The 15,130-nt window shown below is 48.3% G+C and overlaps 1 protein-coding gene across 4 annotated transcripts in view; it reads left to right on the forward strand.

The window, feature by feature from the left end:
• Positions 1-15,130, forward strand: part of XKR9 (XK related 9) — a 35,030-nt gene that overhangs the window by 3,072 nt on the left and 16,828 nt on the right. Inside the window, exon 1 of one of the 4 annotated variants that reach the window (XM_073583874.1) lies at positions 13,106-13,234. The exons of the other annotated variants lie outside the window; for them this stretch is intronic. The gene's annotated coding sequence lies outside the window, so the exon portion shown is untranslated. Of the gene's footprint in view, positions 1-13,105; positions 13,235-15,130 lie in introns of those variants that run through there. 4 annotated transcript variants of the gene reach the window in all.

Here is a 15,130-nt window from a genome sequence, read left to right on the forward strand (position 1 = left end):
GGTATAGTCTCTCATAGTTTTATTCGTTTCAAATAAAAGAAGTTTTTCCCGCTCTGAAGAGGAGGGAAGGAAACAAATGGTTGTAGCAGCAGGGGGGTCTCCTATTACTAGTGCGAACACAGGCTGTAGAGGAGGGGGGGTGGCACTGCTCTGTGTGTGTGTGAAGGGAGGAGGGATGAAGCTGCAGAGCTAGCAGCCTGGATTGTCATATCTGCCAGATCTTTCTGGAAAGTTACAACAGAAAACATCATATTTTGTGGACAAAACCCCATACCTCACAGACATTGTACATCACACCTCCCCCCTTAAGAGGGCACTAAGGAGGCATTACCTCTCGGTAATCGGCCATGCGCACCTCAGCGGGTTCGCCCCGGCGGGACAACCCATCGGCATTGCCGTTTTCACTGCCCTTCCTGTGTTTTACAGTGAAGTCGTACTGTTGAAGGGCAAGGCTCCAGCGGAGCAACCTTCCATTGGTTCCGGACACTGTGTGCAACCAGCTCAGAGGGTTGTGGTCAGTTACCACCGTGAAGGCGCGCCCGTACAGGTAGGGCTGCAAACGTTGCAGTGCCCACACCATGGCCAGACACTCCTTCTCGATGGTCGAGTATGCCACTTCCCTCGGCAAAAGTTTCCGGCTCAGGTACAACACGGGGTGTTCTTGGTCCCCCGAGTCGACCTGGCTAAGCACAGCACCGAGGCCAAACTCGCTGGCGTCGGTCTGTACCAGAAACGGGCGACTGCTGTCGACTGCTCTCAACACTGGAGAGTTGCACAGGGCTGCTTTCAAAGCTTGGAAAGCCGCCTCACAGTCATCTGTCCAGTTGACTGTTTGGGGTAGCCTCTGCTTGGTGAGTTCAGTCAAGGGTTTGGCAAGGGCGCTATAGTCCTGTACGAACCGCCTATAGTACCCTGCAGTGCCCAAGAAGGACTTCACCTGTTTCTTGGTCCTGGGGGTGGGCCAGGACACGATTGCGTCCACTTTTTCTGGCTCCGGACATATGGAACCCCCGCCTACCCGGTGCCCCAGGTAGTGGACCTTGCGCATGCCTATCTGGCACTTCCCCGGCTTGATGGTCAGGCCTGCCTGGTGAAGACGCCTGAGCACCTCCTGGAGGTGCTGAAGGTGTTCCTCCCAGGTGGAACTGAAGACGGCAATATCGTCTAAGTACGCCACCGCGTACTCCTCCAGTCCCCGAAGCAGGTGGTTGACCATCCGCTGGAAAGTGTCAGGGGCATTCTTCATGCCGAAGGGCATGACCGTGGACTCGTACAGTCCAAAGAGGGTGATAAAGGCGGATTTCTCCTGCGCCTCCGGGCTCAGGGGAATCTGCCAGTATCCCCGACTCAAATCCATGATGGATATGTAGTTGGCGTTTGTCAACCGCTCGAGCAGATCCTCGATGCGCGGCATCCGGTGGGCATCAGAGGTTGTGATGGCATTGAGCCCCCTGTAGTCCACGCAGAACCTGGTGGTTCGATCCTTTTTAGGCACGAGGACTACAGGTGAAGCCCACGCGCTTTTTGACTGTCGAATCACTCCCAGCCTTAACATCTCATCGATCTCTTGGCGCATGACTTGTTGCACCGTCTCAGAGATCCGATAGGGTGTTCGCCGTAATGGGGCGTGATTCCCGGTGTCCACCTCATGAACCGCTAACTCCGTCCTCCCAGGACGGTTGGTGAACATGGGGCGGAAGAGTTCCAGGGTGGCCATCAACTGCAACCGCTGGGACACGGTGAGCGAACCACTTATCTCCATGTCCTCAATGGACCCATTGGCCTTGGCCTGGGCCAGCATGTCCAGGAGGGGATCTTCCTCCCCATCCTCTGGCAGATTGCAGACCGGTAGGACGCAAGCTTCACGTTCGTAGTGCGCCTTCAGCATGTTGACGTGAAAGGCCTTGCGCCTACCCCGAGCATGGTCAAGCGTGACCACGTAGGTGACCGGGTTGAGCTGTTGGTGGACGACGTATGGGCCTTCCCAGGCTGCCTGAAGCTTATCCGTTGGTACAGGGACCAGCACCCACACCTTTTGACCCACCTGGTAGGTCCGCTCCCGGGCGTTCTGGTCGTACCAGCTCTTCTGGTCAGCCTGAGCCTTCGTCATGTTGTCATGCACCAACTGCGTCAAGGTCTGCATCTTGTCACGGAAGCGCATGACATAATCCACGATGGACACTTCTGTGGGGTTTGGCTCATCTTCCCAGGATTCTCTTATCAACCCAAGGGGTCCCCGGACTCGCCTGCCATACAGGAGCTCGAAGGGGGAGAACCCGGTCGAGGCCTGCGGAACTTCTCTGTAAGCGAACAGCAGGTGTGGGAGGTACCGCTCCCAGTCGCGCCCTTGGGTCTCAACCAGTATGCGGAGCATCTGTTTGAGGGTACCGTTGAAACGTTCACACAAACCATTAGTCTGTGGGTGATACGGACTCGATACCAGCTGCGTCACCTGCATTTTCTCACAGAGAGCCTCCATTAGGCGAGACATGAATTGGGGCCCTTGATCGGTAAGCATCTCCCTGGGAAATCCTACTCTTGAAAAGATGGTCACCAGTGCGTCAGCCACCTTATCTGCCCTGGTTGAAGACAGAGCTACTGCCTCTGGGTACCGGGTAGCGTAGTCTACCACGGTGAGAATGTAGCGCTTTCCGGAGCTGCTGGGGACGGCCAGCGGGCCTACGATGTCCACCGCGATTCTCTGGAAAGGCTCCTCTATCACCGGCAAAGGAATAAGGGGAGCCTTAAGAGCAGGCCCCGCCTTACCCACTTTTTGACAGGTGGCGCAGGAGCGGCAGTAGTGTGTTACATCTGTCCCCATCTTGGGCCAATAGAAGTGTTGAGACAGCCGTGCCTTTGTTTTGCTGATCCCCAAGTGTCCAGCGAGTGGAATCTCATGGGCAATCCGCAACAACTCAGTTCTGAACTGATAGGGGACGACCAGCTGTCTTTCCCTCAACCACTCCTTTTTAGGATCTCCGGGTACTGTCTCCCGGTACAACCTTCCTCGTTCCCAGAACACCCTCTCCTTATCAGACTCGGAGGTGGGCGTCTCGGCGAGACCTCTCAATTTCTCCAGGCTGGCATCTGAGTGCAGAGCAGCCTGGAACTCCATGCTGGAGGCTGCCAGAAGTGACGTCAGGGTCCCCTCTTTACTGGGACCCTCTGGAACCGGCTCTGGGTTCACCTCTGGTTCAGTCTCTCCTGTAGCAGCAGAGGGTCCAGAAGACAGTGCGTTACCTGCGATCTGGGCACTCTGACTGCGTGTGACAGCTGCTATGTATGCTGTCTCCCTGGGGATTTCTACAGACCCACCAGCCGGTGCTGGCTTGGGCTCTACCTCCCCATCCACCCCCAACACTTCAGGAGCAGGGCTACTTATGGGCCAGTTACCTTCCTCGGTGGCACTGGTCAGCTGCATGGCATTACCTTCCTCATGGTCCCCATGCACCTCCCCATTCTCTTGAGCACCGTTGCTTACTCCTGCCAGGGGTTCCTCAGCCGTCTCACTCCGCAGGGTGACGGGGCTGAGCACTTCGGTACCTGTGGACACATCTACCGCTTCAAAGAAAGGGTTAACGGGTTCAGTCGGCACAGATACATCAACCTCATCATCATCCTTCCTAGGGGAAGAATGGTTATCAGTTTGCTTTGGCACATTCACATCAGCATCATACCTGGGGAAAGAATGGTTGTTAGTTGCATCATTACTCATCAAGGCATTAGCAGGTAACCCATTCAGTTTCCCGTCATCATCATCATCATCATCATCAGGGTTAACGTTACCCTTATTATCAGTTTGGGGAAGGGGGTCAGGGACGTAGTATGCAACCATCCTCCCCAAGTCAGTCCCCAATAAAACATCAGTGGGCAAATTTTCAGACACTCCCACCTCCCTCAACCCGCTCCCAGCACCCCAATCGAGATAAACTCGTGCCACTGGCAAGGGACAACGGGTGCCTCCAATCCCGGTGACAGTCAGGGTTTTCCCCTCAACAAACTCTTCAGGGGCCGCCAGTCCAGGACGGATGAGGGTTCGTTCAGCCCCGGTGTCCTTGAGGCCTGTAGCAAGACGGGCCCCCACCTGAACAGGTTGAACGTTGTCGTCAGCCCTCCCAACCACACCTCCCACCAAAAGAACAGAGGCGTTGGGCCCGGGGGCCTTGGCTGGGGGGTTCTTCGGCCTGTTCGGACAGGCGTAAAAGAAGTGACCAGGCCGCTGGCAGTGGTGACACAGGCGACTGTCAGTAGCCGGCCTGTTGTTGGCAACAGGGACAGGGCCTCCGGAGGGACGGCTAGCTGGGGCATTGGGGTTGGTTGCTGGCTTACCCCCTTTCCAGCTGGTGGCGACTGGCCTCCGCGTCTCGGGCTTCCGGTTGGCCTCATGGTTGTCGGCGATCTGCGCCGCTTTGTCCGCGTTCGTCGGTTCGCGGTCCAGGATGAACTGTCGGACCTCAGCTGGGCAGAGATGCAGGAACTGGTCTTTGATCATCAGGTCCCGTAGCTGCTCAAAGGTTTCAACGGACAGTCCATGGATCCACTGGTCAAAGTGGGTCCTGAGTCCTTGCACCACATCACTGTAGCTATCGTGTGGGCCACGTTGGAGGTGCCGGAACTTCTTTCGGTATACCTCAGGTGTCAGCCGGTATTTGGCGATCAGCGCCTGCTTTATGGCGTCATAGTCGTCATCGGCTTCTGGCGGAAGAGAAGCAAATGCCTCCAGGGCTTTGCCTTTTAGCCCTGGGGTCAAGTACCTTGCCCATTGGTCTTCGGGCAGTCGGTACTGTCTGCAGGCTTTCTCAAAGGCTCGCAGAAACGTGTCCAAGTCCCCATCCTTTTCCATCACGGGAAAATGCTCTGGCCGGGGTTTAGGAGTCTGGACGCTGCTGGGCTCACGGCTTCGGGCTGTGGGGGCATTCCCACCCCGCTGGAGTACCTCCAGTTCATGGGCCCTCTGCGCCTGGCGCTCGGCTCTCTCAGCCTCTCTTTGGCGCTCAGCTCTCTCCTGAGCTTGCTGGATCAGCTGCAGACGTCCAACATGGTCTTCGGCAGGGAGTTGCTGTAGAGCCAATTGCAGATAGGGGTCCAGGACTTCCCGGCTGGCGGTCTGCACCATCTGGACCCCTGCGGCTGCACCATCGGCACAGGTGCTGCCTTCTGCGCCCTGGCTCTCTTCCCATTGCACTAGAGCCGCGACCAACTGGGCTTTGGTCCTATCGGCGACATCAATCTGCTTTGACGTGCACAGGGACCTCAGGATGTCCTTATTAAGCTGCTTATAATAAGATTCTCCCCATGTAGCCATGGTTGCCAAATAAAAGATAGAAAAGAAAAACGAAGAAATGGGAGGGAATACTTGTACGTACACACAAATGTCTCAGAACTAGTAACCACTGAGTCTGTTCTCCAAAACCTATGAAGCAGGATTCTCGCAGGAACCGTGCAGGTTTTTAGTGAGAGGAATGATTGCTCAAACCAAATCACTAATGCTCTAGGATTATCCCACCGCTCTGCCACCAATATGTGACGAACAGCCCACCGCCGTTCGTCCACTTACGGGGGACACTAACGGGAGTCCCGCTGCCACCAAAACGCGACGGACAGCGGACCCTGTGTCACCACTATGTCACAGTTCCACCACTGACACTGGTGTATCAGCGGACGGAGGGACGAGACACAATGCCGGCACACGGCTATCACAGGCGCAGTGGGGCTTATCTTAGTTATCCCACCACTGGCACCATGTGACAAAAATATCCAGCAAGCTAATCTCGCTCTACAATTTGCCGCAGGGGGAGTTTAATTTGGATGCCCCACCACTGCTATCAATCTTCCAAGTACTGCGGGGATTTATGTATATCCCACTTTCTCAGTTCCACTTTGGAACTTGCAGCTCTCCGGCGGCCCCCTTACCCTCAGGTCAGTCAGGGAACTGCACCTAGGATAATTGGTCGCCGGACGGGCTGCCTGTTGTGAACCGGCAATTAGGCTTCTGCAGTAAGGGAATTATGAATGCTGGTGCCGCAGACCCTTCTAGACTGCCAGCAAGCCGCAATAGCCGTACACAACGCGCTGCCACCAGTCACGGTTACTTAATTCACAGTGTTAAATTAAGAGGGTCCGTGGCAAACCCCTTGAATTAGTAGCGTTTATCTATCAAAGGCATATAGTTCGAGTCTTAGAGCATAGAGACAGATCTAAATAATTATTTCATTTATTTTCCAAAAGAGGACAGTGATTACAGATAAAAGTTGCTATAAAATTGAGACATAAAATATGTACAGTACAGGTATAAAATAAAAGTGGAGAAAACAAAGAGATTACACTCACAGTTCCATATTGTTCCTTAGGCAGACCATGCGGCTAAGGTGGGTGGAGGCGGAGCTGCACTTCTCCGCTCATCTGGGTCTTTCTAGCACGACGACTTGAGCTGTTCTGCTCTGGTTTTGTCCAGGAAATGCTTTATAGACTTGCTATGTGACATCACGGAGAGATGCATGCTGGGTTAATCCCACCTCTCCCTTTTGGATTTAGAATTACACTAGAAAACTTATACTAATCATAACTCCGTGGGGGCAGCCCGCACAGACACATATAGGGCATCATTGGTTGTGATTTGTTGAGTACAATAATTCAAGACCAAATATGCAGTAGTTCTGATACACCGTTTAGCTGGAACACATATCTCAGGTTCTGAAAGGATTAGGCTTCGCAAGAACCACGGCAGCGACGCTGTGACCGCCCGGATTACAAAAATGTGATTTTCATATCTCTAGGGTATTTGGTTCTTATGGTATAGTCTCTCATAGTTTTATTCGTTTCAAACAAAGAAGTTTTTCCCGCTCTGAAGAGGAGGGAAGGAAACAAATGGTTGTAGCAGCAGGGGGGTCTCCTATTACTAGTGGGAACACAGGCTGTAGAGGAGGGGGGGTGGCACTGCTCTGTGTGTGTGTGAAGGGAGGAGGGATGAAGCTGCAGAGCTAGCAGCCTGGATTGTCATATCTGCCGCATCTTTCTGGAAAGTTACAACAGAAAACATCATATTTTGTGGACAAAACCCCATACCTCACAGACATTGTACATCACACCTATAACCAGTGACCTTATAACCTGTGTGCCTACTACCAGTGCCCCTATAACCAGTGACCTTATAACATGTGTGCGTACTACCAGTGCCCCTATAACCAGTGACTACAACCTATGGGCCTACTACCGGTGCCCCTATAACCAGTGACCTTATAACCTGTGTGCCTACTACCAGTGCCCCTATAACCAGTGACTACAACCTATGGGCCTACTACCAGTGCCCCTATAACCAGTGACCTTATAACCTGTGTGCCTACTACCGGTGGCCCTATAACCAGTGACCTTATAACCTGTGTGCCTACTACCGGTGGCCCTATAACCAGTGACCTTATAACCTATGGGCCTACTACCAGTGCCCCTATAACCAATGCCCCTATTACTAGTGCCCATTTAACCTGTGCCCCACAAACTTTGCCCTGTCAATTGATGCGAAAAAAGGAATGTCTTGAGACTAGGGAAAACCAAACATTTGTGTAACGTATTCCCTTAAAATTTTAAAGCTTTATTAGTTATTCATTAAAAACACCACCGAGTGTATAGGACAAAAACCGTGTTCAAAAACACAAAATATTTACATAGACTGATACTCACAGAAAAAAGTAACCTGAAGGTCCCTGGTTAGACTCTAAATAACCCCTGCCTGACTCTGGAGGTTGGCACCCTAGAAAGAAACGATAATTTGGCGCCCCCACTCTGCAACGACTGTCCCAATCTGTCCTGTATAGGCCCAGTGCTAAAACAGGTGGGAAAACATACAGCTTTTGAAAGAGATGAATTATAGAGATTCAGGGTAAAAACAAAACATATGATGAAATCAGTCTTTTATGCTTGTATGTATAACCAGGAGTAAAAACCTTGCGGTATACTTAGAGGTAATGTATTGAAAAGTATTTTCCAGATAGTAAGTCCTCTATAAAAAAACACAAATATATTGTCCTTGTGGAACAAATGTCACCCTGTCATCAGAGCAATGGCACATAAACATTCAATGGATGCAAGGCCCAATAATATGAAGTGTAACCTGGTGTACACAACAAATGAAAGAAGTAAAAAAAGCGAGAAGGGGGACTTATCCCATGTAGAGATTCTCGCCTCGACGCGTTTCCCGTCCACACGGTTCATCAGGAGGCACGATAGGAACCTGGCTATGCCAAAGATACAAGGTGCTCTGATAGAGAAAGTATACCTCCAACTTTTTTTTGAATGAAAGAAGGTACATTGAGCCCTCTCCTCCGTTGAATTGCTGGAGGCATCAGAGCCATTGTATAATATGGGAGCTATGTATCAGGTGAAGAAATGCAGGACACGGTGGTACTGTATAGCACTGATGAAGTGTAATGTGCTTCTCATTAGGAGCGATGGTTTTATGCTGTATCCATGAGATATGGCTGGGACATATGCAATGTTGGATCTGCACCATAAGCAGTTCCACCTTCTCCTTGTCACCTTGAAGACAACTTAGATGAGCTGCTTTCCCACAGATGATACAAGCAGAGGTGTAGGGGAGAAAACTTTTAGCAGCAGAAAAACATCTGCACCATAGCTAACGAGCAAGTAGGTGTGAGTAGAATATACAAGTGCTTCTCACAAAATTAGAATATCATGAAAAAGTTAATTTATTTCAGTTCTTCAATACAAAAAGTGAAATTCCTGTATTATATAGAGTCATTACAGAGTGATCTATTTCAAGTGTTTATTTCTGTTAATGTTGATGATTGTGGCTTACAGCCAATGAAAACCCAAAAGTCATTATCTCAGTAAATTAGAATACTTTATAACACCAACTTGATAAAATGATTTTAAAATACAAAATGTTGGCCTGCTGATATGTATGTTCAGTAAATGCACTCAATACTTGGTTGGGGCTCCTTTTGCATCAATTACTGCATCAATGTGGCGTGGCATGGAGGCGATCAGTCTGTGGCACTGCTGAGGTGTTATGGAAGCCCAGGTTGCTTTGATAGCAGCTTTCAGCTCGTCTGCATTGTTGGGTCTGGTGTCTCTCATCTTATTCTTGACAATACTCCATAGATTCTCTATAGGGTTAAGGTCAGGCGAGATTGCTGGCCAAACAAGCACAGTGATACTGTTGTGTGTAAACCTGGTACTGGTACTTTTGGCAGTGTGGACAGGTGCCAAGTTCTGCTGGAGAATGAAATTTCCATCTCCAAAAACCTTGTCGGCAGAAGGAAGCATGAAGTGCTCTAAAATTTCCTGGTAGACGGCTGCGCTGACTTTGGTCTTGATGCAACACAGTAGACCTACACCAGCAGATGACATGGCTCCCCAAACCATCACTGATTGTGAACACTTCACACTAGACCTCCATCAGCTTGGATTGTCTGTCTCTCCACTCTTCCTCCAGACTCTGGGACCTTTATTTCCTAATGAAATGCAAAAAATTCACTTTCATCTGAAAACACCACCTTGGACCACTGAGCGATAGTCCAGTTCTTTTTGTCTTTGGCCCAGGTAAGATGCTTCTGGTGTTGTCTATGGTCATGAGTGACTTGACACAAGGAATGTGACACTTGTAGTCCATGTCCTGAATACGTCTGTGTGTGATAGCTCCTGAAGCAATGACTCCAGCAGCAGTCCACTCCTTGTGAATCTCCCCCAAATTTTTGAATGGCCTTTTCTTAACAATCCTTTCAAGGCTGCGGTTATCCCAGTTTCTTGTGCACACTTTTTCCATCCACTCAGCTTTCCATTACTATGCTTGGATACAGCACTCTGTGAACAGCCAGCTTCTTTAGCAATGACTTTTTGTGGCTTACCTTCCTTGTGGAGTGTGTCAGTGACTGCCTTCTGGATGTCTGTCAAGTCAGCAGTCTCCCCATGATTGTGGAGCCTACTGAAGCAGACTAAGGGACCTTTTCAAACGCTTAGGAAGCCTTTGCAGGTGTTTTTTGTTAATCATTCTAGTTTACTGAGATAATGACTTTTGGGTTTGCATTGGCTGTAAGCCATAATCATCAACATTAACAGAAATAAACACTTGAAATAGAACACTCTCTGATTGTAATGACTCTATATAATACATGAGTTTCACTTTTTGTTTTGAAGAACTGAAATAAATGAACTTTTTGATGATATTCTAATTTTGTGAGAAGCACCTGTACCATGGATATGCGCTACCCCAGGGCTTAAACAGGACGAATAATAAGCAAATAACAAGTTTTGGCTTGAGAAATAGTCAGTTTAGTTTGTCTCTGGTTAAAAAAAAAAACAGTTCTTGTGCATAAGAATACCAGCATTAAACAGAGGACATGGACAGAGAGAATGCCACCAGAGGGGAGCAGAAAATGTCAGCATTTGTATGATATTCCATTTACTGTGTTGTACAATTAACCTGCCAGGTAATGTTCTCAGCGATCACCCTCATTACATCATAGCCTGTGATGCCTCAGGGCTCGCTACACTGACGAGCAGCATCTGATGATTCATGCGAGAGAATCTGACGCTATATGCAAATAACCCTCGCCTTAAAACCTGCTGTGAGCGTGAGCCGAGTGTCATTGTACTATGCTCCGATTCTCTCACATGCAAGAATCTGATCACTGGTACGGAGAAGATGGAGAACTTAAACTCTCCATCTTTTCCATTGTGTGAGTTGGCGTATATCAATTAGAAAAACCTAGGCGCACAACCAAATAAATAACAAATAATGGGGGGAGGTGCAAAACCAGTAGTAATGACAATAGACCAAGAAAAAAGGAAAGCACTACAGTAAGTATGCACACCACAGCAAAATAACAAAAATACAAAAGTCTTTATTGACACACAGGATTAAAAACAAATGGCCACCACTCAGGTCTAACATCTGTTTAATCATGTGTGCAGTTTGGATTGTGACAGATTTGCTTTGACACTGGCTCGGATCTCTGTAATTTGGTCTTTTCCCTTCACATATGTTATCTGCATGCTCTTCTGTGGGATCGCCACACTTTTATAATTAGGGTTGCCCAGGAGAGGAAAAGGAACAAGTCATACAGTTGTGGCCAATAGTATTGACGCCCCTGCAATTCTGTCAGATAATACTCAGTTTCTTCCTGAAAATGATTGCAAACACAAATTCTTTGGTATTATCTTCATTTAATTTGTCTTAAATGAAAAAACACAAAAGAGAATGAAGCAAAAAGCAAAACATTGATCATTTCACACAACTCCAAAAATGGGTCAGACAAAAGTATTGGCACCCTCAGCCTAATACTTGGTTGCACAACCTTTAGCCAAAATAACTGCGACCAACCGCTTCCGGTAACCATCAATGAGTTTCTTACAATGCTCTGCTGGAATTTTAGACCATTCTTCTTTGGCAAACTGCTCCAGGTCCCTGATATTTGAAGGGTGCCTTCTCCAAACTGCCATTTTTAGATCTCTCCACAGGTGTTCTATGGGATTCAGGTCTGGACTCATTGCTGGCCACCTTAGAAGTCTCCAGTGCTTTCTTGCAAACCATTTTCTAGTGCTTTTTGAAGTGTGTTTTGGGTCATTGTCCTGCTGGAAGACCCATGACCTCTGAGGGAGACCCAGCTTTCTCACACTGGGCCCTACATTATGCTGCAAAATTTGTTGGTAGTCTTCAGACTTCATAATGCCATGCACACGGTCAAGCAGTCCAGTGCCAGAGGCAGCAAAGCAACCCCAAAACATCAGGGAACCTCCACCATGTTTGACTGTAGGGACCGTGTTCTTTTCTTTGAATGCCTCTTTTTTTCTCCTGTAAACTCTATGTTGATGCCTTTGCCCAAAAAGCTCTACTTTTGTCTCATCTGACCAGAGAACATTCTTCCAAAATGTTTTAGGCTTTTTCAAGTAAGTTTTGGCAAACTCCAGCCTGGCTTTTTTATGTCTCGGGGTAAGAAGTGAGGTCTTCCTGGGTCTCCTACCATACAGTCCCTTTTCATTCAGACGCCGACGGATAGTACGGGTTGACACTGTTGTACCCTCGGACTGCAGGGCAGCTTGAACTTGTTTGGATGTTAGTCGAGGTTCTTTATCCAACATCCGCACAATCTTGGGTTGAAATCTCTTGTCAATTTTTCTTTTCCGTCCACATCTAGGGAGGTTAGCCACAGTGCCATGGGCTTTAAACTTCTTGATGACACTGCGCACGGTAGACACAGGAACATTCAGGTCTTTGGAGATGGACTTGTAGCCTTGAGATTGCTCATGCTTCCTCACAATTTGGTTTCTCAAGTCCTCAGACAGTTCTTTGGTCTTCTTTCTTTTCTCCATGCTCAATGTGGTACACACAAGGACACAGGACTGTATGTGTGATCCCTTTCTACATGATAAAGTGAAAATTCCTCACATTTTCATTTCTAATTTTTCAGTAAAAATACCCTAAAGGAGCTCAGCACACACGGACATATTAAAGGGGTTTTCCAAGAGTAAAACTAGCCCTCTAATAAGGCTGAGTGCAGACGGACTTTTTAGCCCTGCGGATTTTTCCGCCCAGAATGGAAGAAATCCGCAGGTCAAATGACCTGCATTTTTCCTGCGGATTTCTTCCATTTTTCCTGCGGTTTTATTGCGGTTTTTGTGCAGTTTTCCCCCTGCGGATTTGGTGACAGGGGAGATGGAAAACCGCACAAAAGAAGTAACATGCTGCGGATTTTGTACCGCAGGAAAACCACGCGGAAAAATCTGCAGCGTCTGCACAGCGGTTTTTTTTTTTTCATTGATTTTAAGGCTACTGTACATCACAATGCGGATATGCAACGTTTCTGCGCGGTAAAATCCGCTGCGGATCCGCTGCAAATCTGCATCGTGTGCACACAGCCTAATAGGGGATAATTTTAATTCTTGGTGAAAACCCCTTTAATTTACAGATGAAACACATCTGGCTACAGTCGTCACCAGAAACAGAACTTGTGACCCAAACTCTGAATCCATAAATGTGGAGCGTCCCAGCCCTTTCACATGGGAGCGTTGGTGTTGATCCTGCAGGTGCAGCCGTGACATTGCTGTCACCAGAGTAACTGAGATCACAATGACAGCGGCCAGCCCCTGCCCGGCCCACACCGCACTTCCTTCATTCTTACAGTGTGTGCTCTGTACTCTGCTTCCTCCTTCATGTCACTGCTTACTTCTTCAGGAGTTCTCATCCTACACTTCTCCTTCAAAGTAAATCATCTGCGAGGTAAGAGCCATTCTTCACAGTTTTATTTGTACGATCCAAGCTGAGAAAACAATAGGCTTCACTTATGTGATATGAGGTCAGTACCCTCTGGTACAGAGATGGTTAATGGCAGAGGTTCTGGGTATATGACCAAGACATTACATGTAACCAGTGTACAATACTGGAATAAGGGGTCATGCCTGCGTTGTATCTGCTGCGATTCTACCTGGGAAAAGTTCCAATTAGAGGATGTAATGGCGAGATGAGAATCCATACTTTCTCTTATTACAATTAGTGTACAGATGATTATGGGCCGTTCAGGTCTGGTCACTACGGGGGGAATAAAGGGTGGTCCCGTCTCGGACTGTAGACAGCCAAACGATGACACTACACTGCGTGATGTGCACACTGTCACGATTCCCCTGTTTTTCCCTGCAGGTGGGAGATTGCGTCTTCACATGTATGTGGTTTGCATACTTCCGGTCAGGTGCCGACTAGACTCCTGCGCTTCTCTCAAGTCAGTTGAGACAAGTCTGCACGTGACTGCACATACACAAATCACATACATGCGGTCACGGGAAATACATGTGCGCATCACACTATCATTGTTTGACAGCCTGCACTCACTTTCCTTCTGAGACTGGACAACCCCTTTAACGACTGGACTTTTTTTCGTTTTGCCTCTCCTCTTCTTAACAGCCATAATTTTTGTTGTTTTTTTCATTGATGTGGCTGTTTAAAGCTTTGTTTTATGTGGGACAAATTATAATGTTTATACATACATAGTATATACATCCTCTACTTAAAAAACCATCCCTCAACCAAAACTGTGCCGCAAACTATAGACCTGTCTCTAATCTTCCCTTCATCTTTAAACTTCTGTAACGCCAGGTCCACTCCCGCCTTATCCGCTATCTCTTTGATAACTCTCTTCTTGACCCTCTCCAATCCGGCTTCCGCTCCTTACACTCTACTGAAACTGCCCTCACTAAAGTCTCTAATGATCTACTAACAGCTAAATCAAATGGTCATTACTCCATGCTAATTCTCTTGGATCTCTCTGCAGCATTCGACACTCTGGATCATCAGCTCCTCCTCACTATGTTCCATTCCATTGGCCTCAAGGACACCATTCTCTCCTGGTTCTCCTCCTATCTCTCTGACCGCTCCTTTACTGTATCTTTTGCCGGTTCCTCCTCCTCTCACCTTCCCCTTACTGTTGGGGTCCCTCAAGGATCAGTTCTAGGCCCCCTCCTCTTCTCCTTGTACACTGCCTCTATTGGTCAAACAATCAGTAGATTTGGTTTCCAGTACCATCTCTATGCTGATAACACCCAATTATACGCTTCTTCTCCTGACATCACACCAGCCTTTCTAGAAAACACCGGCAATTGTCTAAACTCTGTGTCTAATATCATGTCCTCACTATATCTGAAACTGAACCTGTCAAAGACTGAACTCCTTGTGTTTCCTCCCGCTACTAATGTACCTATACCCGACATTGCAATTTCCGTGTGTGGTTCCACTATTACTCCCCAGCAACATGCTGCTGTCTTGGGGTCATACTTGACTCCGAGCTTTCTTTTGTCCCCCACATACGATCACTGGCTTCGCTCTTGTTATCTGCACCTCAAAAACATTTCTAGAATTCGACCTTTTCTTACATTTGACTCCGCAAAAACTCTTACTGTTTCTCTTATTCATTCTCGTCTCGACTATTGTAACTCTCTTCTAATCGGTCTCCCTCTTACCAAACTCTCCACCCTCCAATCTGTCTTGAATGCTGCTGCCAGGATCATATTCCTCGCCAATCGTTACACCGATGCCTCTACCTTGTGCCAGTCATTACACTGGCTACCCATCCACTCCAGAATCCAGTACAAACTTATTACCCTCACCCACAAAGCTCTTCATGGC

Source organism: Dendrobates tinctorius, unplaced genomic scaffold, assembly GCF_039654945.1.
Source record: "Dendrobates tinctorius isolate UK_male_01 unplaced genomic scaffold, ASM3965494v1 ptg000082l, whole genome shotgun sequence".
Classification (NCBI taxonomy): Eukaryota; Metazoa; Chordata; class Amphibia; order Anura; family Dendrobatidae; genus Dendrobates; species Dendrobates tinctorius.